The sequence below is a fragment of the Colletes latitarsis genome, unplaced genomic scaffold (assembly GCF_051014445.1).
Source record: "Colletes latitarsis isolate SP2378_abdomen unplaced genomic scaffold, iyColLati1 scaffold0021, whole genome shotgun sequence".
NCBI classification, from domain to species: domain Eukaryota; kingdom Metazoa; phylum Arthropoda; class Insecta; order Hymenoptera; family Colletidae; genus Colletes; species Colletes latitarsis.
This window is the reverse complement of record NW_027488371.1, coordinates 618,851-641,745: the sequence shown is the minus strand read 5'-3', so window position 1 is coordinate 641,745 and position 22,895 is coordinate 618,851.

The following is a 22,895-nucleotide window of genomic DNA, read 5'->3' as shown; positions in this document are numbered from 1 at the left end:
ACGTAGTAATGTGGTACCACACTGAGGCAGTCAATTAAACCTGGTTTCGATCAATACTTTAGAGGATAACACCGGTTAGGTCTGGGTTAGGTCTGGGTTATGCCCGCATCTGGCTCATGATTTTGCCTTCTTCGCATACTTGTTGGCCAGATCCTGGGTTTTTTTCGTGTTTGAATCACGTAGTACTGTGGTAACACACTGGAGCAGTCAATTAAACCTGGTTTCGATCAATTTTTTTAGAGGATGACACCGGTTAGGTCTGGGTTAGGTCTGGGTTATGCCCGCATCTGGCTCATGATTTTGCCTTCTTCGCATACTTGTTGGCCATATCCTGGGTTTTTTTCGTGTTTGAATCACGTAGTAATGTGGTAACACACTGAAGCAGTCAATTAAACCTGGTTTCGATCAATATTTTAGAGGATAATACCGGTTAGGTCTGGGTCAGGTCTGGGTTATGCCCGCATCTGGCTCATGATTTTGCCTTCTTCGCATACTTGTTGGCCAGATCCTGGGTTTTTTACGTATTTGAATCACGTAGTAATGTTGTACCACACTGAGGCAGTCAATTAAACCTGGTTTCGAACAATATTTCAGAGGATAACACCGGTTAGGTCTGGGTTAGGTCCGGGAAATGCACGCACCTGGCTCATGATTTCGCCTTTTTCGCAAACTTGTTGGCCAGATCCTGGGTTTTTTCCGTGTTTGTATCACGTAGTAATGTGGTAATTCACTAAAACACTCAATTAAACCTGGTTTCGATCAATATTTTAGAGGATAACACCGGTTAGGTCTGGGATATGCGCGCATCTGGCTTATACTTTCGCCTTTTTCGCAAACTTGTTGGCCAGATCCTGGGTTTTTTCCGTGTTTGAATCACGTAGTAATGTGGTAATACACTGAAGCAGTCAATTAAACCTGGTTTCGATCAATATTTTAGAGGATAACACCGGTTAGGACTGGGTTCGGTCCGGGAAATGCACGCATCTGGCTTATGATTTCGCCTTTTTCGCAAACTTGTTGACCAGATCCTGGGTTTTTTCCGTGTTTGAATCACGTAGTAATGTGGTACCACACAGAAGCAGTCAATTAAACCTGGTTTCGATCAATATTTTAGAGGATAACACCGGTTAGGTCTGGGTTAGGTCTGGGTTATGCCCGCATCTGGCTCATGATTTTGCCTTCTTCGCATACTTGTTGGCCAGATCCTGGGTTTTTTTCGTGTTTGAATCACGTAGTAATGTGGTAACACACTGAAGCAGTCAATTAAACCTGGTTTCGATCAATTTTTTTAGGGGATGACACCGGTTCGGTCTGGGTTAGGTCTGGGTTATGCCCGCATCTGGCTCATGATTTTGCCTTCTTCGCATACTTGTTGGCCAGATCCTGGGTTTTTTTCGTGTTTGAATCACGTAGTAATGTGGTAACACACTGAAGCAGTCAATTAAACCTGGTTCCGATCAATATTTTAGAGGATAACACCGGTTAGGTCTGGGTTAGGTCTGGGTTATGCCCGCATCTGGCTCATGATTTTGCCTTCTTCGCATACTTGTGGGCCAGATCGTGGGTTTTTTCCGTGTTTGAATCACGTAGTAATGTGGTAACACACTGAAGCAGTCAATTAAACCTGGTTTCGATCAATTTTTTTAGGGGATGACACCGGTTCGGTCTGGGTTAGGTCTGGGTTATGCCCGCATCTGGCTCATGATTTTGCCTTCTTCGCATACTTGTGGGCCAGATCGTGGGTTTTTTCCGTGTTTGAATCACGTAGTAATGTGGTAATACACTGAAGCAGTCAATTAAACCTGGTTTCGATCAATATTTTAGAGGATAACACCGGTTAGGTCTGGGTTAGGTCTGGGTTATGCCCGCATCTGGCTCATGATTTTGCCTTCTTCGCATACTTGTTGGCCATATCCTGGGTTTTTTTCGTGTTTGAATCACGTAGTAATGTGGTAACACACTGAAGCAGTCAATTAAACCTGGTTTCGATCAATATTTTAGAGGATAACACCGGTTAGGTCTGGGTTAGGTCTGGGTTATGCCCGCATCTGGCTCATGATTTTGCCTTCTTCGCATACTTGTTGGCCAGATCCTGGGTTTTTTTCGGATTTGAATCACGTAGTAATGTTGTACCACACTGAGGCAGTCAATTAAACCTGGTTTCGATCAATATTTCAGAGGATAACACCGGTTAGGTCTGGGTTAGGTCCGGGAAATGCACGCACCTGGCTCATGATTTCGCCTTTTTCGCAAACTTGTTGGCCAGATCCTGGGTTTTTTCCGTGTTTGTATCACGTAGTAATGTGGTAATTCACTGAAACACTCAATTAAACCTGGTTTCGATCAATATTTTAGAGGATAACACCGGTTAGGTCTGGGTTAGGTCTGGGATATGCGCGCATCTGGCTTATACTTTCGCCTTTTTCGCAAACTTGTTGGCCAGATCCTGGGTTTTTTCCGTGTTTGAATCACGTAGTAATGTGGTAACATAATGAAGCAGTCAATTAACCCTGGGTTCGATCAATATTTTAGAGGATAACACCGGTTAGGACTGGGTTCGGTCCGGGAAATGCACGCATCTGGCTTATGATTTCGCCTTTTTCGCAAACTTGTTGACCAGATCCTGGGTTTTTTCCGTGTTTGAATCACGTAGTAATGTGGTACCACACTGAGGCAGTCAATTAAACCTGGTTTCGATCAATATTTTAGAGGATAACACCGGTTAGGTCTGGGTTAGGTCTGGGTTATGCCCGCATCTGGCTCATGATTTTGCCTTCCTCGCATACTTGTTGGCCAGATCCTGGGTTTTTTTCGTGTTTGAATCATGTAGTAATGTGGTAACACACAGAAGCAGTCAATTAAACCTGGTTTCGATCAATATTTTATAGGATAACACCGGTTAGGTCTGGGTTAGGTCTGGGTTATGCCCGCATCTGGCTCATGATTTTGCCTTCTTCGCATACTTGTTGGCCAGATCCTGGGTTTTTTTCGTGTTTGAATCACGTAGTAATGTGGTAACACACTGAAGCAGTCAATTAAACCTGGTTTCGATCAATTTTTTTAGGGGATGACACCGGTTAGGTCTGGGTTAGGTCTGGGTTATGCCCGCATCTAGCTCATGATTTTGCCTTCTTCGCATACTTGTTGGTCAGATCCTGGATTTTTTTCGTGTTTGAATCACGTAGTAATGTGGTAACACACTGAAGCAGTCAATTAAACCTGGTTTCGATCAATTTTTTTAGGGGATGACACCGGTTAGGTCTGGGTTAGGTCTGGGTTATGCCCGCATCTGGCTTATACTTACGCCTTTTTCGCAAACTTTTTGGCCAGATCCTGGGTTTTTTCCGTGTTTGAATCACGTAGTAATGTGGTACCACACTGAGGTAGTCAATTAAACCTGGTTTCGATCAAGATTTTAGAGGATAACACCGGTTAGGTCTGGGTTAGGTCTGGGATATGCGCGCATCTGGCTTATACTTTCGCCTTTTTCGCAAACTTGTTGGCCAGATCCTGGGTTTTTTTCGTGTTTGAATCATGTAGTAATGTGGTAACACACAGAAGCAGTCAATTAAACCTGGTTTCGATCAATATTTTATAGGATAACACCGGTTAGGTCTGGGTTAGGTCTGGGTTATGCCCGCATCTGGCTCATGATTTTGCCTTCTTCGCATACTTGTGGGCCAGATCCTGGGTTTTTTTCGTGTTTGAATCACGTAGTAATGTGGTAACACACTGAAGCAGTCAATTAAACCTGGTTTCGATCAATATTTTAGAGGATAACACCGGTTAGGTGTGGGGTAGGTCTGGGATTTGCGCGCATCTGGCTTATACTTTCGCCTTTTTCGCAAACTTGTTGGCCAGATCCTGGGTTTTTTTCGTGTTTGAATCACGTAGTAATGTGGTAATTCACGGAAGCAGTCAATTAAACCTGGTTTCGATCAATATTTTAGAGGATAACACCGGTTAGGTCTGGGTTAGGTCTTAGTTATGCCCGCATCTGGCTCAAGATTTCGCCTTTTTCGCAAACTTGTAGGCCAGATCCTGGGTTTTTTCCATGTTTGAATCACGTAGTAATGTTGTAGCACACTGAAGCAGTCAATTAAACCTGGTTTCGATCAATATTTTAGAGGATAACACCGGTTAGGTCTGGGTTAGGTCTGGGATATGTGCGCATCTGGCTTATACTTTCGCCTTTTTCGCAAACTTGTTGGCCAGATCCTGGGTTTTTTCCATGTTTGAATCACGTAGTAATGTGGTAATTCACTGAAGCAGTCAATTAAACCTGGTTTCGATCAATATTTTAGAGGATAACACCGGTTAGGTCTGGGTTAGGTCTGGGTTATGCCCGCATCTGGCTCATGATTTTGCCTTCTTCGCATACTTGTTGGCCAGATCCGGTTTTTTTTGGGTTTGAATCACGTAGTAATGTGGTAACACACTGAAGCAGTCAATTAAACCTGGTTTCGATCAATATTTTAGAGGATAACACCGGCTAGGTCAGGGTTAGGTCTGAGTTACGCCCGCATCTGGCTCATGATTTTGCCTTCTTCGCATACTTGTTGGCCAGATCCTGGGTTTTTTTCGTGTTTGAATCACGTAGTAATGTGGTAACACACTGAAGCAGTCAATTAAACCTGGTTTCGATCAATATTTTAGAGGATAACACCGGTTAGGTGTGGGGTAGGTCTGGGATTTGCGCGCATCTGGCTTATACTTTCGCCTTTTTCGCAAACTTGTTGGCCAGATCCTGGGTTTTTTTCGTGTTTGAATCACGCAGTAATGTGGTAATTCACGGAAGCAGTCAATTAAACCTGGTTTCGATCAATATTTTAGAGGATAACACCGGTTAGGTCTGGGTTAGGTCTGAGTTATGCCCGCATCTGGCTCAAGATTTTGCCTTTTTCGCAAACTTGTTGGCCAGATCCTGGGTTTTTTCCATGTTTGAATCACGTAGTAATGTTGTAGCACACTGAAGCAGTCAATTAAACCTGGTTTCGATCAATATTTTAGAGGATAACACCGGTTAGGTCTGGGTTAGGTCTGGGATATGTGCGCATCTGGCTTATACTTTCGCCTTTTTCGCAAACTTGTTGGCCAGATCCTGGGTTTTTTCCGTGTTTGAATCACGTAGTAATGTGGTAATTCACTGAAGCAGTCAATTAAACCTGGTTTCGGTCAATATTTTAGAGGATAACACCGGTTAGGTCTGGGTTAGGTCTCGGTTATGCCCGCATCTAGCTCATGATTTTGCCTTCTTCGCATACTTGTTGGCCAGATCCTGGGTTTTTTCCGTGTTTGAATCACGTAGTAATGTGGTAACATAATGAAGCAGTCAATTAACCCTGGGTTCGATCAATATTTTGGAGGATGACACCGGTTAGGTCTGGGTTAGGTCTGGGTTATGCCCGCATCTGGCTCATGATTTTGCCTTCTTCGCATACTTGTTGGCCAGATCCTGGGTTTTGTTCGTGTTTGAATCACGTAGTAATGTGGTAACACACTGGAGCAGTCAATTAAACCTGGTTTCGATCAATTTTTTTAGAGGATGACACCGGTTAGGTCTGGGTTAGGTCTGGGTTATGCCCGCATCTGGCTCATGATTTTGCCTTCATCGCATACTTGTTGGCCAGATCCTGGGTTTTTTTCGTATTTGAATCACGTAATAATGTTGTACCACACTGAGGCAGTCAATTAAACCTGGTTTCGATCAATATTTCAGAGGATAACACCGGTTAGGTCTGGGTTAGGTCCGGGAAATGCACGCACCTGGCTCATGATTTCGCCTTTTTCGCAAACTTGTTGGCCATATCCTGGGTTTTTTCCGTGTTTGTATCACGTAGTAATGTGGTAATTCACTGAAACACTCAATTAAACCTGGTTTCGATCAATATTTTAGAGGATAACACCGGTTAGGTCAGGGTTAGGTCTGGGATATGCGCGCATCTGGCTTATACTTTCGCCTTTTTCGCAAACTTGTTGGCCAGATCCTGGGTTTTTTCCGTGTTTGAATCACGTAGTAATGTGGTAATACACTGAAGCAGTCAATTAAACCTGGTTTCGATCAATATTTTAGAGGATAACACCGGTTAGGTCTGGGTTAGGTCTGAGTTATGCCCGCATCTGGCTCATGATTTTGCCTTTTTCGCAAACTTGTAGGCCAGATCCTGGGTTTTTTCCGTGTTTGAATCACGTAGTAATGTTGTAGCACACTGAAGCAGTCAATTAAACCTGGTTTCGATCAATATTTTAGAGGATAACACCGGTTAGGTCTGGGTTAGGTCTCGGTTATGCCCGCATCTGGCTCATGATTTTGCCTTCTTCGCATACTTGTTGGCCAGATCCTGGATTTTTTTCGTATTTGAATCACGTAGTAATGTGGTAACACGCTGAAGCAGTCAATTTAACCTGGTTTCGGTCAATATTTTAGAGGATAACACCGGTTAGGTCTGGGTTAGGTCTGGGATACGCGCGCATCTGGCTTATACTTTCGCCTTTTTCGCAAACTTGTTGGCCAGATCCTGGGTTTTTTCCGTGTTTGAATCACGTAGTAATGTGGTAACATAATGAAGCAGTCAATTAACCCTGGGTTCGATCAATATTTTGGAGGATGACACCGGTTAGGTCTGGGTTAGGTCTGGGTTATGCCCGCATTTGGCTCATGATTTTGCCTTCTTCGCATACTTGTTGGCCAGATCCTGGGTTTTTTTCGTGTTTGAATCACGTAGTACTGTGGTAACACAATGAAGCAGTCTATTATCCCTGGTTTCGATCCATATTTTAGAGGATAACACCGTTTAGGTCTGGGTTAGGTCTGGGTTATGCCCGCATCTGGCTCATGATTTTGCCTTCTTCGCATACTTGTTGGCCAGATCCTGGGTTTTTTTCGTCTTTGAATCACGTAGTAATGTGGTAACACACAGAAGCAGTCAATTAAACCTGGTTTCGATCAATATTTTAGAGGATAACACCGGCTAGGTCTGGGTTAGGTCTGGGTTATGCCCGCATCTGGCTCATGATTTTGCCTTCTTCGCATACTTGTTGGCCAGATCCTGGGTTTTTTTCGTGTTTGAATCACGTAGTAATGTGGTAACACACTGAAGCAGTCAATTAAACCTGGTTTCGATCAATTTTTTTAGGGGATGACACCGGTTAGGTCTGGGTTAGGTCTGGGTTATGCCCGCATCTGGCTCATGATTTTGCCTTCATCGCATACTTGTTGGCCAGATCCTGGGTTTTTTTCGTATTTGAATCACGTAGTAATGTTGTACCACACTGAGGCAGTCAATTAAACCTGGTTTCGATCAATATTTCAGAGGATAACACCGGTTAGGTCTGGGTTAGGTCCGGGAAATGCACGCACCTGGCTCATGATTTCGCCTTTTTCGCAAACTTGTTGGCCATATCCTGGGTTTTTTCCGTGTTTGTATCACGTAGTAATGTGGTAATTCACTGAAACACTCAATTAAACCTGGATTCGATCAATATTTTAGAAGATAACACCGGTTAGGTCTGGGTTAGGTCTGGGATATGCGCGCATCTGGCTTATACTTTCGCCTTTTTCGCAAACTTGTTGGCCAGATCCTGGGTTTTTTCCGTGTTTGAATCACGTAGTAATGTGGTAATACACTGAAGCAGTCAATTAAACCTGGTTTCGATCAATTTTTTTAGGGGATGACACCGGTTAGGTCTGGGTTAGGTCTGGGTTATGCCCGCATCTGGCTCATGATTTTGCCTTCTTCGCATACTTGTTGGCCAGATCCTGGGTTTTTTTCGTGTTTGAATCACGTAGTAATGTGGTAACACACTGAAGCAGTCAATTAAACCTGGTTTCGATCAATTTTTTTAGGGGATGACACCGGTTAGGTCTGGGTTAGGTCTGGGTTATGCCCGCATCTGGCTCATGATTTTGCCTTCTTCGCATACTTGTTGGCCAGATCCTGGGTTTTTTTCGTGTTTGAATCACGTAGTAATGTGGTAACACACTGAAGCAGTCAATTAAACCTGGTTTCGATCAATTTTTTTAGGGGATGACACCGGTTAGGTCTGGGTTAGGTCTGGGTTATGCCCGCATCTGGCTCATGAGTTTGCCTTCTTCGCATACTTGTTGGTCAGATCCTGGATTTTTTTCGTGTTTGTATCACGTAGTAATGTGGTAACATAACGAAGCAGTCAATTAACCCTGGTTTCGATCAATATTTTGGAGGATGACACCGGTTAGGTCTGGGTTAGGTCTGGGTTATGCCCGCATCTGGCTCATGATTTTGCCTTCTTCGCATACTTGTTGGCCAGATCCTGGGTTTTTTTCGTGTTTGAATCACGTAGTAATGTGGTAACACACTGAAGCAGTCAATTAAACCTGGTTTCGATCAATATTTTAGAGGATGACACCGGTTAGGTCTGGGTTAGGTCTGGGATATGCGCGCATCTGGCTTATACTTTCTCCTTTTTCGGAAACTTGTTGGCTAGATCCTGGGTTTTTTCGGGTTCGAATCACGTAGTAATGTGGTAACACACTGAAGCAGTCAATTAAACCTGGTTTCGATCAATATTTTAGAGGATAACACCGGTTAGGTCTGGGTTAGGTCTGAGTTATGCCCGCATCTGGCTCATGATTTTGACTTTTTCGCAAACATGTAGGCAAGATCCTGGGTTTTTTCCGTGTTTGAATCACGTAGTAATGTTGTAGCACACTGAAGCAGTCAATTAAACCTGGTTTCGATCAATATTTTAGAGGATAACACCGGTTAAGTCTGGGTTAGGTCTCGGTTATGCCCGCATCTGGCTCATGATTTTGCCTTCTTCGCATACTTGTTGGCCAGATCCTGGATTTTTTTCGTGTTTGAATCACGTAGTAATGTGGTAACACACTGATGCAGTCAATTTAACCTGGTTTCGATCAATATTTTAGAGGATAACACCGGTTAGGTCTGGGTTAGGTCTGGGATACGCGCGCATCTGGCTTATACTTTCGCCTTTTTCGCAAACTTGTTGGCCAGATCCTGGGTTTTTTCCGTGTTTGAATCGCGTAGTAATGTGGTAACATAATGAAGCAGTCAATTAACCCTGGGTTCGATCAATATTTTGGAGGATGACACCGGTTAGGTCTGGGTTAGGTCTGGGTTATGCCCGCATCTGGCTCATGATTTTGCCTTCTTCGCATACTTGTTGGCCAGATCCTGGGTTTTTTTCGTGTTTGAATCACGTAGTAATGTGGTAACACAATGAAGCAGTCAATTATCCCTGGTTTCGATCCATATTTTAGAGGATAACACCGTTTAGGTCTGGGTTAGGTCTGGGTTATGCCCGCATCTGGCTCATGATTTTGCCTTCTTCGCATACTTGTTGGCCAGATCCTGGGTTTTTTTCGTCTTTGAATCACGTAGTAATGTGGTAACACACAGAAGCAGTCAATTAAACCTGGTTTCGATCAATATTTTAGAAGATAACACCGGCTAGGTCTGGGTTAGGTCTGGGTTATGCCCGCATCTGGCTCATGATTTTGCCTTCTTCGCATACTTGTTGGCCAGATCCTGGGTTTTTTTCGTGTTTGAATCACGTAGTAATGTGGTAACACACTGAAGCAGTCAATTAAACCTGGTTTCGATCAATTTTTTTAGGGGATGACACCGGTTAGGTCTGGGTTAGGTCCGGGAAATGCACGCACCTGGCTCATGATTTCGCCTTTTTCGCAAACTTGTTGGCCATATCCTGGGTTTTTTCCGTGTTTGTATCACGTAGTAATGTGGTAATTCACTGAAACACTCAATTAAACCTGGTTTCGATCAATATTTTAGAGGATAACACCGGTTAGGGCTGGGTTAGGTCTGGGATATGCGCGCATCTGGCTTATACTTTCGCCTTTTTCGCAAACTTGTTGGCCAGATCCTGGGTTTTTTCCGTGTTTGAATCACGTAGTAATGTGGTAATACACTGAAGCAGTCAATTAAACCTGGTTTCGATCAATATTTTAGAGGATAACACCGGTTAGGACTGGGTTCGGTCCGGGAAATGCACGCATCTGGCTTATGATTTCGCCTTTTTCGCAAACTTGTTGACCAGATCCTGGGTTTTTTCCGTCTTTGAATCACGTAGTAATGTGGTAACACACAGAAGCAGTCAATTAAACCTGGTTTCGATCAATATTTTAGAGGATAACACCGGCTAGGTCTGGGTTAGGTCTGGGTTATGCCCGCATCTGGCTCATGATTTTGCCTTCTTCGCATACTTGTTGGCCAGATCCTGGGTTTTTTTCGTGTTTGAATCACGTAGTACTGTGGTAACACACTGGAGCAGTCAATTAAACCTGGTTTCGATCAATTTTTTTAGAGGATGACACCGGTTAGGTCTGGGTTAGGTCTGGGTTATGCCCGCATCTGGCTCATGATTTTGCCTTCTTCGCATACTTGTTGGCCTGATACTGGGGTTTTTTCGTGTTTGAATCACGTAGTAATGTGGTAACACACTGAAGCAGTCAATTAAACCTGGTTTCGATCAATATTTTAGAGGATAATACCGGTTAGGTCTGGGTCAGGTCTGGGTTATGCCCGCATCTGGCTCATGATTTTGCCTTCTTCGCATACTTGTTGGCCAGATCCTGGGTTTTTTTCGTATTTGAATCACGTAGTAATGTTGTACCACACTGAGGCAGTCAATTAAACCTGGTTTCGATCAATATTTTAGAGGATAACACCGGTTAGGTCTGGGTTAGGTCTGGGTTATGCCCGCATCTGGCTCATGATTTTGCCTTCTTCACATACTTGTTGGCCAGATCCTTGGTTTTTTTCGTGTTTGAATCACGTAGTAATATGGTAACACACTGAAGCAGTCAATTAAACCTGGTTTCGATCAATATTTTAGAGGATAACACCGGTTAGGTCTGGGTTAGGTCTGGGTTACGCCCGCATCTGGCTCATGATTTTGCCATCATCGCATACTTGTTGGCCAGATCCTGGGTTTTTTTCGTGTTTGAATCACGTAGTAATGTGGTAACACACAGAAGCAGTCAATTAAACCTGGTTTCGATCAATATTTTAGAGGATAACACCGGTTAGGTCTGGGTTAGGTCTGGGTTATGCCCGCATCTGGCTCATGATTTTGCCTTCTTCGCATACTTGTTGGCCAGATCCTGGGTTTTTTTCGTGTTTGAATCACGTAGTAATGTGGTAACACACTGAAGCAGTCAATTAAACCTGGTTCCGATCAATATTTTAGAGGATAACACCGGTTAGGTCTGGGTTAGGTCTGGGATATGCGCGCATCTGGCTTATACTTTCGCCTTTTTCGCAAACTTGTTGGCCAGATCCTGGGTTTTTTTCGTGTTTGAATCACGTAGTAATGTGGTAATTCACGGAAGCAGTCAATTAAACCTGGTTTCGATCAATATTTTAGAGGATAACACCGGTTAGGTCTGGGTTAGGTCTGAGTTATGCCCGCATCTGGCTCATGATTTTGCCTTTTTCGCAAACTTGTAGGCCAGATCCTGGGTTTTTTCCGTGTTTGAATCACGTAGTAATGTTGTAGCACACTGAAGCAGTCAATTAAACCTGGTTTCGATCAATATTTTAGAGGATAACACCGGTTAGGTGTGGGTTAGGTCTCGGTTATTCCCGCATCTGGCTAATGATTTTGCCTTCTTCGCATACTTGTTGGCCAGATCCTTGGTTTTTTTCGTGTTTGAATCACGTAGTAATGTGGTAACACACAGAAGCAGTCAATTAAACCTGGTTTCGAACAATATTTTAGAGGATAACACCGGTTAGGTCTGGGTTAGGTCTGGGTTACGCCCGCATCTGGCTCATGATTTTGCCATCTTCGCATACTTGTTGGCCAGATCCTGGGTTTTTTTCGTGTTTGAATCACGTAGTAATGTGGTAACACACAGAAGCAGTCAATTAAACCTGGTTTCGATCAATATTTTAGAGGATAATACCGGTTAGGTCTGGGTCAGGTCTGGGTTATGCCCGCATCTGGCTCATGATTTTGCCTTCTTCGCATACTTGTTGGCCAGATCCTGGGTTTTTTTCGTATTTGAATCACGTAGTAATGTTGTACCACACTGAGGCAGTCAATTAAACCTGGTTTCGATCAATATTTTAGAGGATAACACCGGTTAGGTCTGGGTTAGGTCTGGGTTATGCCCGCATCTGGCTCATGATTTTGCCTTCTTCACATACTTGTTGGCCAGATCCTTGGTTTTTTTCGTGTTTGAATCACGTAGTAATATGGTAACACACTGAAGCAGTCAATTAAACCTGGTTTCGATCAATATTTTAGAGGATAACACCGGTTAGGTCTGGGTTAGGTCTGGGTTACGCCCGCATCTGGCTCATGATTTTGCCATCATCGCATACTTGTTGGCCAGATCCTGGGTTTTTTTCGTGTTTGAATCACGTAGTAATGTGGTAACACACAGAAGCAGTCAATTAAACCTGGTTTCGATCAATATTTTAGAGGATAACACCGGTTAGGTCTGGGTTAGGTCTGGGTTATGCCCGCATCTGGCTCATGATTTTGCCTTCTTCGCATACTTGTTGGCCAGATCCTGGGTTTTTTTCGTGTTTGAATCACGTAGTAATGTGGTAACACACTGAAGCAGTCAATTAAACCTGGTTCCGATCAATATTTTAGAGGATAACACCGGTTAGGTCTGGGTTAGGTCTGGGATATGCGCGCATCTGGCTTATACTTTCGCCTTTTTCGCAAACTTGTTGGCCAGATCCTGGGTTTTTTTCGTGTTTGAATCACGTAGTAATGTGGTAATTCACGGAAGCAGTCAATTAAACCTGGTTTCGATCAATATTTTAGAGGATAACACCGGTTAGGTCTGGGTTAGGTCTGAGTTATGCCCGCATCTGGCTCATGATTTTGCCTTTTTCGCAAACTTGTAGGCCAGATCCTGGGTTTTTTCCGTGTTTGAATCACGTAGTAATGTTGTAGCACACTGAAGCAGTCAATTAAACCTGGTTTCGATCAATATTTTAGAGGATAACACCGGTTAGGTGTGGGTTAGGTCTCGGTTATTCCCGCATCTGGCTAATGATTTTGCCTTCTTCGCATACTTGTTGGCCAGATCCTTGGTTTTTTTCGTGTTTGAATCACGTAGTAATGTGGTAACACACAGAAGCAGTCAATTAAACCTGGTTTCGAACAATATTTTAGAGGATAACACCGGTTAGGTCTGGGTTAGGTCTGGGTTACGCCCGCATCTGGCTCATGATTTTGCCATCTTCGCATACTTGTTGGCCAGATCCTGGGTTTTTTTCGTGTTTGAATCACGTAGTAATGTGGTAACACACAGAAGCAGTCAATTAAACCTGGTTTCGATCAATATTTTAGAGGATAACACCGGTTAGGTCTGGGTTAGGTCCGGGAAATCCACGCACCTGGCTCATGATTTCGCCTTTTTCGCAAACTTGTTGGCCAGATCCTGGGTTTTTTCCGTGTTTGTATCACGTAGTAATGTGAAAATTCACTGAAACACTCAATTAAACCTGGTTTCGATCAATATTTTAGAGGATAACACCGGTTAGGTCTGGGTTAGGTCTGGGATATGCGCGCATCTGGCTTATACTTTCGCCTTTTTCACAAACTTGTTGGCCAGATCCTGGGTTTTTTCCGTGTTTGAATCACGTAGTAATGTGGTAATACACTGAAGCAGTCAATTAAACCTGGTTTCGGTCAATATTTTAGAGGATAACACCGGTTAGGACTGGGTTCGGTCCGGGAAATGCACGCATCTGGCTTATGATTTCGCCTTTTTCGCAAACTTGTTGACCAGATCATGGGTTTTTTCCGTGTTTGAATCACGTAGTAATGTGGTACCACACTGAGGCAGTCAATTAAACCTGGTTTCGGTCAATATTTTAGAGGATAACACCGGTTAGGTCTGGGTTAGGTCTGGGTTATGCCCGCATCTGGCTCATGATTTTGCCTTCCTCGCATACTTGTAGGCCAGATCCTGGGTTTTTTTCGTGTTTGAATCATGTAGTAATGTGGTAACACACAGAAGCAGTCAATTAAACCTGGTTTCGATCAATATTTTAGAGGATAACACCGGTTAGGTCTGGGTTAGGTCTGGGTTATGCCCGCATCTGGCTCATGATTTTGCCTTCTTCGCATACTTGTTGGCCAGATCCTGGGTTTTTTTCGTGTTTGAATCACGTAGTAATGTGGTAACACACTGAAGCAGTCAATTAAACCTGGTTCCGATCAATATTTTAGAGGATAACACCGGTTAGGTCTGGGTTAGGTCTGGGTTATGCCCGCATCTGGCTCATGATTTTGCCTTCTTCGCATACTTGTGGGCCAGATCCTGGGTTTTTTTCGTGTTTGAATCACGTAGTAATGTGGTAACACACTGAAGCAGTCAATTAAACCTGGTTTCGATCAATATTTTAGAGGATAACACCGGTTAGGTCTGGGTTAGGTCTGGGATATGCGCGCATCTGGCTTATACTTTCGCCTTTTTCGCAAACTTGTTGGCCAGATCCTGGGTTTTTTTCGTGTTTGAATCACGTAGTAATGTGGTAATTCACGGAAGCAGTCAATTAAACCTGGTTTCGATCAATATTTTAGAGGATAACACCGGTTAGGTCTGGGTTAGGTCTGAGTTATGCCCGCATCTGGCTAATGATTTTGCCTTTTTCGCAAACTTGTGGGCCAGATCCTGGGTTTTTTTCGTGTTTGAATCACGTAGTAATGTGGTAACACACTGAAGCAGTCAATTATACCTGGTTTCGATCAATATTTTAGAGGATAACACCGGTTAGGTCTGGGTTAGGTCTGCGATATGCGCGCATCTGGCTTATACTTTCGCCTTTTTCGCAAACTTGTTGGCCAGATCCTGGGTTTTTTCCGTGTTTGAATCACGTAGTAATGTGGTAACACACTGAAGCAGTCAATTAAACCTGGTTTCGATCAATTTTTTTAGGAAATGACACCGGTTAGGTCTGGGTTAGGTCTGGGTTATGCCCGCATCTGGCTCATGATTTTGCCTTTTTCGCAAACTTGTTGGCCAGATCCTGGGTTTTTTCCGTGTTTGAATCACGTAGTAATGTTGTAGCACACTGAAGCAGTCAATTAAACCTGGTTTCGATCAATATTTTAGAGGATAACAGCGGTTAGGTCTGGGTTAGGTCTGGGATATGTGCGCATCTGGCTTATACTTTCGCCTTTTTCGCAAACTTGTTGGCCAGATCCTGGGTTTTTTCCGTGTTTGAATCACGTAGTAATGTGGTAATTCACTGAAGCAGTCAATTAAACCTGGTTTCGATCAATATTTTAGAGGATAACACCGGTTAGGTCTGGGTTAGGTCTCGGTTATGCCCGCATCTGGCTCATGATTTTGCCTTCTTCGCATACTTGTTGGCCAGATCCTGGATTTTTTTCGTGTTTGAATCACGTAGTAATGTGGTAACACACTGAAGCAGTCAATTTAACCTGGTTTCGACCAATATTTTAGAGGATAACACCGGTTAGGTCTGGGTTAGGTCTGGGATACGCGCGCATCTGGCTTATACTTTCGCCTTTTTCGCAAACTTGTTGGGCAGATCCTGGGTTTTTTCCGTGTTTGAATCACGTAGTAATGTGGTAACATAATGAAGCAGTCAATTAACCCTGGGTTCGATCAATATTTTGGAGGATGACACCGGTTAGGTCTGGGTTAGGTCTGGGTTATGCCCGCATATGGCTCATGATTTTGCCTTCTTCGCATACTTGTTGGCCAGATCCTGGGTTTTTTTCGTGTTTGAATCACGTAGTAATGTGGTAACACACTGAAGCAGTCAATCAAACCTGGTTTCGATCAATATTTTAGAGGATAACACCGGTTAGGTCTGGGTTAGGTCTGGGTTATGCCCGCATCTGGCTCATGATTTTGCCTTCTTCGCATACTTGTTGGCCAGATCCTGGGTTTTTTTCGTATTTGAATCACGTAGTAATGTTGTACCACACTGAGGCAGTGAATTAAACCTGGTTTCGATCAATATTTCGGAGGATAACACCGGTTAGGTCTGGATTAGGTCCGGGAAATGCACGCACCTGGCTCATGATTTCGCCTTTTTCGCAAACTTGTTGGCCAGATCCTGGGTTTTTTCCGTGTTTGTATCACGTAGTAATGTGAAAATTCACTGAAACACTCAATTAAACCTGGTTTCGATCAATATTTTAGAGGATAACACCGGTTAGGTCTGGGTTAGGTCTGGGATATGCGCGCATCTGGCTTATACTTTCGCCTTTTTCGCAAACTTGTTGGCCAGATCCTGGGTTTTTTCCGTGTTTGAATCACGTAGTAATGTGGTAATACACTGAAGCAGTCAATTAAACCTGGTTTCGATCAATATTTTAGAGGATAACACCGGTTAGGACTGGGTTCGGTCCGGGAAATGCACGCATCTGGCTTATGATTTCGCCTTTTTCGCAAACTTGTTGACCAGATCCTGGGTTTTTTCCGTGTTTGAATCACGTAGTAATGTGGTAACACACTGAAGCAGTCAATTAAACCTGGTTTCGATTAATTTTTTTAGGGGATGACACCGGTTAGGTCTGGGTTAGGTCTGGGTTATGCCCGCATCTGGCTCATGATTTTGCCTTCTTCGCATACTTGTTGGTCAGATCCTGGATTTTTTTCGTGTTTGAATCACGTAGTAATGTGGTAACACACTGAAGCAGTCAATTTAACCTGGTTTCGATCAATATTTTAGAGGGTAACACCGGTTAGGTCTGGGTTAGGTCTGGGATACGCGCGCATCTGGCTTATGCTTTCGCCTTTTTCGCAAACTTGTTGGCCAGATCCTGGGTTTTTCCGTGTTTGTATCACGTAGTAATGTGGTAACATAACGAAGCAGTCAATTAACCCTGGTTTCGATCAATATTTTAGAGGATGACACCGGTTAGGTCTGGGTTAGGTCTGGGTTATGCCCGCATCTGGCTCATGATTTTGCCTTCTTCGCATACTTGTTGGCCAGATCCTGGGTTTTTTTCGTGTTTGAATCACGTAGTAATGTGGTAACACACTGAAGCAGTCAATTAAACCTGGTTTCGATCAATATTTTAGAGGATGACACCGGTTAGGTCTGGGTTAGGTCTGGGATATGCGCGCATCTGGCTTATACTTTCTCCTTTTTCGCAAACTTGTTGGCTAGATCCTGGGTTTTTTCGGGTTCGAATCACGTAGTAATGTGGTAACACACTGAAGCAGTCATTTAAACCTGGTTTCGATCAATATTTTAGAGGATAACACCGGTTAGGTCTGGGTTAGGTCTGGGATATGCGCGCTTCTGGCTTATACTTTCGCCTTTTTCGCAAACTTTTTGGCCAGATCCTGGGTTTTTTCCGTGTTTGAATCACGTAGTAATGTGGTACCACACTGAGGTAGTCAATTAAACCTGGTTTCGATCAATATTTTAGAGGATAACACCGGTTAGGTCTGGGTTAGGTCTGCGTTATGCCCGCATCTGGCTCATGATTTTGCCTTCTTCGCATATTTGTTGGCCAGATCCTTGGTTTTTTTCGTGTTTGAATCACGTGGTAATGTGGCAATTCACGGAAGCAGTCAATTAAACCTGGTTTCGATCAATATTTTAGAGGATAACACCGGTTAGGTCTGGGTTAGGTCTGAGTTATGCCCGCATCTGGCTCATGATTTTGCCTTTTTCGCAAACTTGTAGGCCAGATCCTGGGTTTTTTCCGTGTTTGAATCACGTAGTAATGTTGTAGCACACTGAAGCAGGCAATTAACCCTGGGTTCGATCAATATTTTGGAGGATGACACCGGTTAGGTCTGGGTTAGGTCTGGGTTATGCCAGCATCTGGCTCATGATTTTGCCTTCTTCGCATACTTGTTGGCCAGATCCTGGGTTTTTTTCGTGTTTGAATCACGTAGTAATGTGGTAACACAATGAAGCAGTCAATTATCCCTGGTTTCGATCAATATTTTAGAGGATAACACCGGTTAGGTCTGGGTTAGGTCTGGGATACGCGCGCATCTGGCTTATACTTTCGCCTTTTTCGCAAACTTGTTGGCCAGATCCTGGGTTTTTTCCGTGTTTGAATCACGTAGTAATGTGGTAACATAATGAAGCAGTCAATTAACCCTGGGTTCGATCAATATTTTGGAGGATGACACCGGTTAGGTCTGGGTTAGGTCTGGGTTATGCCAGCATCTGGCTCATGATTTTGCCTTCTTCGCATACTTGTTGGCCAGATCCTGGGTTTTTTTCGTGTTTGAATCACGTAGTAATGTGGTAACACAATGAAGCAGTCAATTATCCCTGGTTTCGATCCATATTGTAGAGGATAACACCGTTTAGGTCTGGGTTAGGTCTGGGTTATGCCCGCATCTGGCTCATGATTTTGCCTTCTTCGCATACTTGTTGGCCAGATCCTGGGTTTTTTCCGTGTTTGAATCACGTAGTAATGTGGTAACATAATGAAGCAGTCAATTAACCCTGGGTTCGATCAATATTTTGGAGGATGACACCGGTTAGGTCTGGGTTAGGTCTGGGTTATTCCAGGATCTGGCTCATGATTTTGCCTTCTTCGCATACTTGTTGGCCAGATCCTGGGTTTTTTTCGTCTTTGAATCACGTAGTAATGTGGTAACACACTGGAGCAGTCAATTAAACCTGGTTTCGATCAATTTTTTTAGAGGATGACACCGGTTAGGTCTGGGTTAGGTCTGGGTTATGCCCGCATCTGGCTCATGATTTTGCCTTCTTCGCATACTTGTTGGCCAGATCCTGGGTTTTTTCCGTGTTTGAATCACGTAGTAATGTGGTAACATAATGAAGCAGTCAATTAACCCTGGGTTCGATCAATATTTTGGAGGATGACACCGGTTAGGTCTGGGTTAGGTCTGGGTTATTCCAGGATCTGGCTCATGATTTTGCCTTCTTCGCATACTTGTTGGCCAGATCCTGGGTTTTTTTCGTCTTTGAATCACGTAGTTATGTGGTAACACACTGGAGCAGTCAATTAAACCTGGTTTCGATCAATATTTTAGAGGATAACACCGGTTAGGTCTGGGTTAGGTCTGGGTTATGCCCGCATCTGGCTCATGATTTTGCCTTCTTCGCATACTTGTTGGCCAGATCCTGGGTTTTTTTCGTATTTGAATCACGTAGTAATGTTGTACCACACTGAGGCAGTTAATTAAACCTGGTTTCGATCAATATTTCAGAGGATAACACCGGTTAGGTCTGGGTTAGGTCCGGGAAATGCACGCACCTGGCTCATGATTTCGCTTTTTTCGCAAACTTGTTGGCCAGATCCTGGGTTTTTTCCGTGTTTGTATCACGCAGTAATGTGAAAATACACTGAAACACTCAATTAAACCTGGTTTCGATCAATATTTTAGAGGATAACACCGGTTAGGTCTGGGTTAGGTCTGGGATATGCGCGCATCTGGCTTATACTTTCGCCTTTTTCGCAAACTTGTTGGCCAGATCCTGGGTTTTTTCCGTGTTTGAATCACGTAGTAATGTGGTAATACACTGAAGCAGTCAATTAAACCTGGTTTCGATCAATATTTCAGAGGATAACACCGGTTAGGTCTGGGTTAGGTCCGGGAAATGCACGCACCTGGCTCATGATTTCGCCTTTTTCGCAAACTTGTTGACCAGATCCTGGGTTTTTTCCGTGTTTGAATCACGTAGTAATGTGGTACCACACTGAGGCAGTCAATTAAACCTGGTTTCGGTCTATATTTTAGAGGATAACACCGGTTAGGTCTGGGTTAGGTCTGGGTTATGCCCGCATCTGGCTCGTGATTTTGCCTTCCTCGCATACTTGTTGGCCAGATCCTGGGTTTTTTTCGTGTTTGAATCATGTAGTAATGTGGTAACACACAGAAGCAGTCAATTAAACCTGGTTTCGATCAATATTTTAGAGGATAACACCGGTTAGGTCTGGGTTAGGTCTGGGTTATGCCCGCATCTGGCTCATGATTTTGCCTTCTTCGCATACTTGTTGGCCAGATCCTGGGTTTTTTTCGTGTTTGAATCACGTAGTAATGTGGTAACACACTGAAGCAGTCAATTAAACCTGGTTTCGATCAATATTTTAGAGGATGACACCGGTTAGGTCTGGGTTAGGTCTGGGATATGCGCGCATCTGGCTTATACTTTCTCCTTTTTCGCAAACTTGTTGGCTAGATCCTGGGTTTTTTCGGGTTCGAATCTCGTAGTAATGTGGTAACACACTGAAGCAGTCATTTAAACCTGGTTTCGATCAATATTTAAAAGGATAACACCGGTTAGGTCTGGGTTAGGTCTGGGATATGCGCGCTTCTGGCTTATACTTTCGCCTTTTTCGCAAACTTTTTGGCCAGATCCTGGGTTTTTTCCGTGTTTGAATCACGTAGTAATGTGGTACCACACTGAGGTAGTCAATTAAACCTGGTTTCGATCAATATTTTAGAGGATAACACCGGTTAGGTCTGGGTTAGGTCTGGGTTATGCCCGCATCTGGCTCATGATTTTGCCTTCTTCGCATACTTGTTGGCCAGATCCTTGGTTTTTTTCGTGTTTGAATCACGTAGTAATGTGGTAACACACTGAAGCAGTCAATTAAACCTGGTTTCGAACAATATTTTAGAGGATAACACCGGTTAGGTCTGGGTTAGGTCCGGGAAATCCACGCACCTGGCTCATGATTTCGCCTTTTTCGCAAACTTGTTGGCCAGATCCTGGGTTTTTTCCGTGTTTGTATCACGTAGTAATGTGAAAATTCACTGAAACACTCAATTAAACCTGGTTTCGATCAATATTTTAGAGGATAACACCGGTTAGGTCTGGGTTAGGTCTGGGATATGCGCGCATCTGGCTTATACTTTCGCCTTTTTCACAAACTTGTTGGCCAGATCCTGGGTTTTTTCCGTGTTTGAATCACGTAGTAATGTGGTAATACACTGAAGCAGTCAATTAAACCTGGTTTCGGTCAATATTTTAGAGGATAACACCGGTTAGGACTGGGTTCGGTCCGGGAAATGCACGCATCTGGCTTATGATTTCGCCTTTTTCGCAAACTTGTTGACCAGATCATGGGTTTTTTCCGTGTTTGAATCACGTAGTAATGTGGTACCACACTGAGGCAGTCAATTAAACCTGGTTTCGGTCAATATTTTAGAGGATAACACCGGTTAGGTCTGGGTTAGGTCTGGGTTATGCCCGCATCTGGCTCATGATTTTGCCTTCCTCGCATACTTGTTGGCCAGATCCTGGGTTTTTTCCGTGTTTGAATCACGTAGTAATGTGGTAACATAATGAAGCAGTCAATTAACCCTGGGTTCGATCAATATTTTGGAGGATGAAACCGGTTAGGTCTGGGTTAGGTCTGGGTTTTCCAGGATCTGGCTCATGATTTTGCCTTCTTCGCATACTTGTTGGCCAGATCCTGGGTTTTTTTCGTCTTTGAATCACGTAGTAATGTGGTAACACACTGGAGCAGTCAATTAAACCTGGTTTCGATCAATATTTTAGAGGATAACACCGGTTAGGTCTGGGTTAGGTCTGGGTTATGCCCGCATCTGGCTCATGATTTTGCCTTCTTCGCATACTTGTTGGCCAGATCCTGGGTTTTTTTCGTATTTGAATCACGTAGTAATGTTGTACCACACTGAGGCAGTTAATTAAACCTGGTTTCGATCAATATTTCAGAGGATAACACCGGTTAGGTCTGGGTTAGGTCCGGGAAATGCACGCACCTGGCTCATGATTTCGCTTTTTTCGCAAACTTGTTGGCCAGATCCTGGGTTTTTTCCGTGTTTGTATCACGCACTAATGTGAAAATACACTGAAACACTCAATTAAACCTGGTTTCGATCAATATTTTAGAGGATAACACCGGTTAGGTCTGGGTTAGGTCTGGGATATGCGCGCATCTGGCTTATACTTTCGCCTTTTTCGCAAACTTGTTGGCCAGATCCTGGGTTTTTTCCGTGTTTGAATCACGTAGTAATGTGGTAATACACTGAAGCAGTCAATTAAACCTGGTTTCGATCAATATTTCAGAGGATAACACCGGTTAGGTCTGGGTTAGGTCCGGGAAATGCACGCACCTGGCTCATGATTTCGCCTTTTTCGCAAACTTGTTGACCAGATCCTGGGTTTTTTCCGTGTTTGAATCACGTAGTAATGTGGTACCACACTGAGGCAGTCAATTAAACCTGGTTTCGGTCTATATTTTAGAGGATAACACCGGTTAGGTCTGGGTTAGGTCTGGGTTATGCCCGCATCTGGCTCGTGATTTTGCCTTCCTCGCATACTTGTTGGCCAGATCCTGGGTTTTTTTCGTGTTTGAATCATGTAGTAATGTGGTAACACACAGAAGCAGTCAATTAAACCTGATTTCGATCAATATTTTAGAGGATAACACCGGTTAGGTCTGGGTTAGGTCTGGGTTATGCCCGCATCTGGCTCATGATTTTGCCTTCTTCGCATACTTGTTGGCCAGATCCTGGGTTTTTTTCGTGTTTGAATCACGTAGTAATGTGGTAACACACTGAAGCAGTCAATTAAACCTGGTTTCGATCAATATTTTAGAGGATGACACCGGTTAGGTCTGGGTTAGGTCTGGGATATGCGCGCATCTGGCTTATACTTTCTCCTTTTTCGCAAACTTGTTGGCTAGATCCTGGGTTTTTTCGGGTTCGAATCTCGTAGTAATGTGGTAACACACTGAAGCAGTCATTTAAACCTGGTTTCGATCAATATTTAAAAGGATAACACCGGTTAGGTCTGGGTTAGGTCTGGGATATGCGCGCTTCTGGCTTATACTTTCGCCTTTTTCGCAAACTTTTTGGCCAGATCCTGGGTTTTTTCCGTGTTTGAATCACGTAGTAATGTGGTACCACACTGAGGTAGTCAATTAAACCTGGTTTCGATCAATATTTTAGAGGA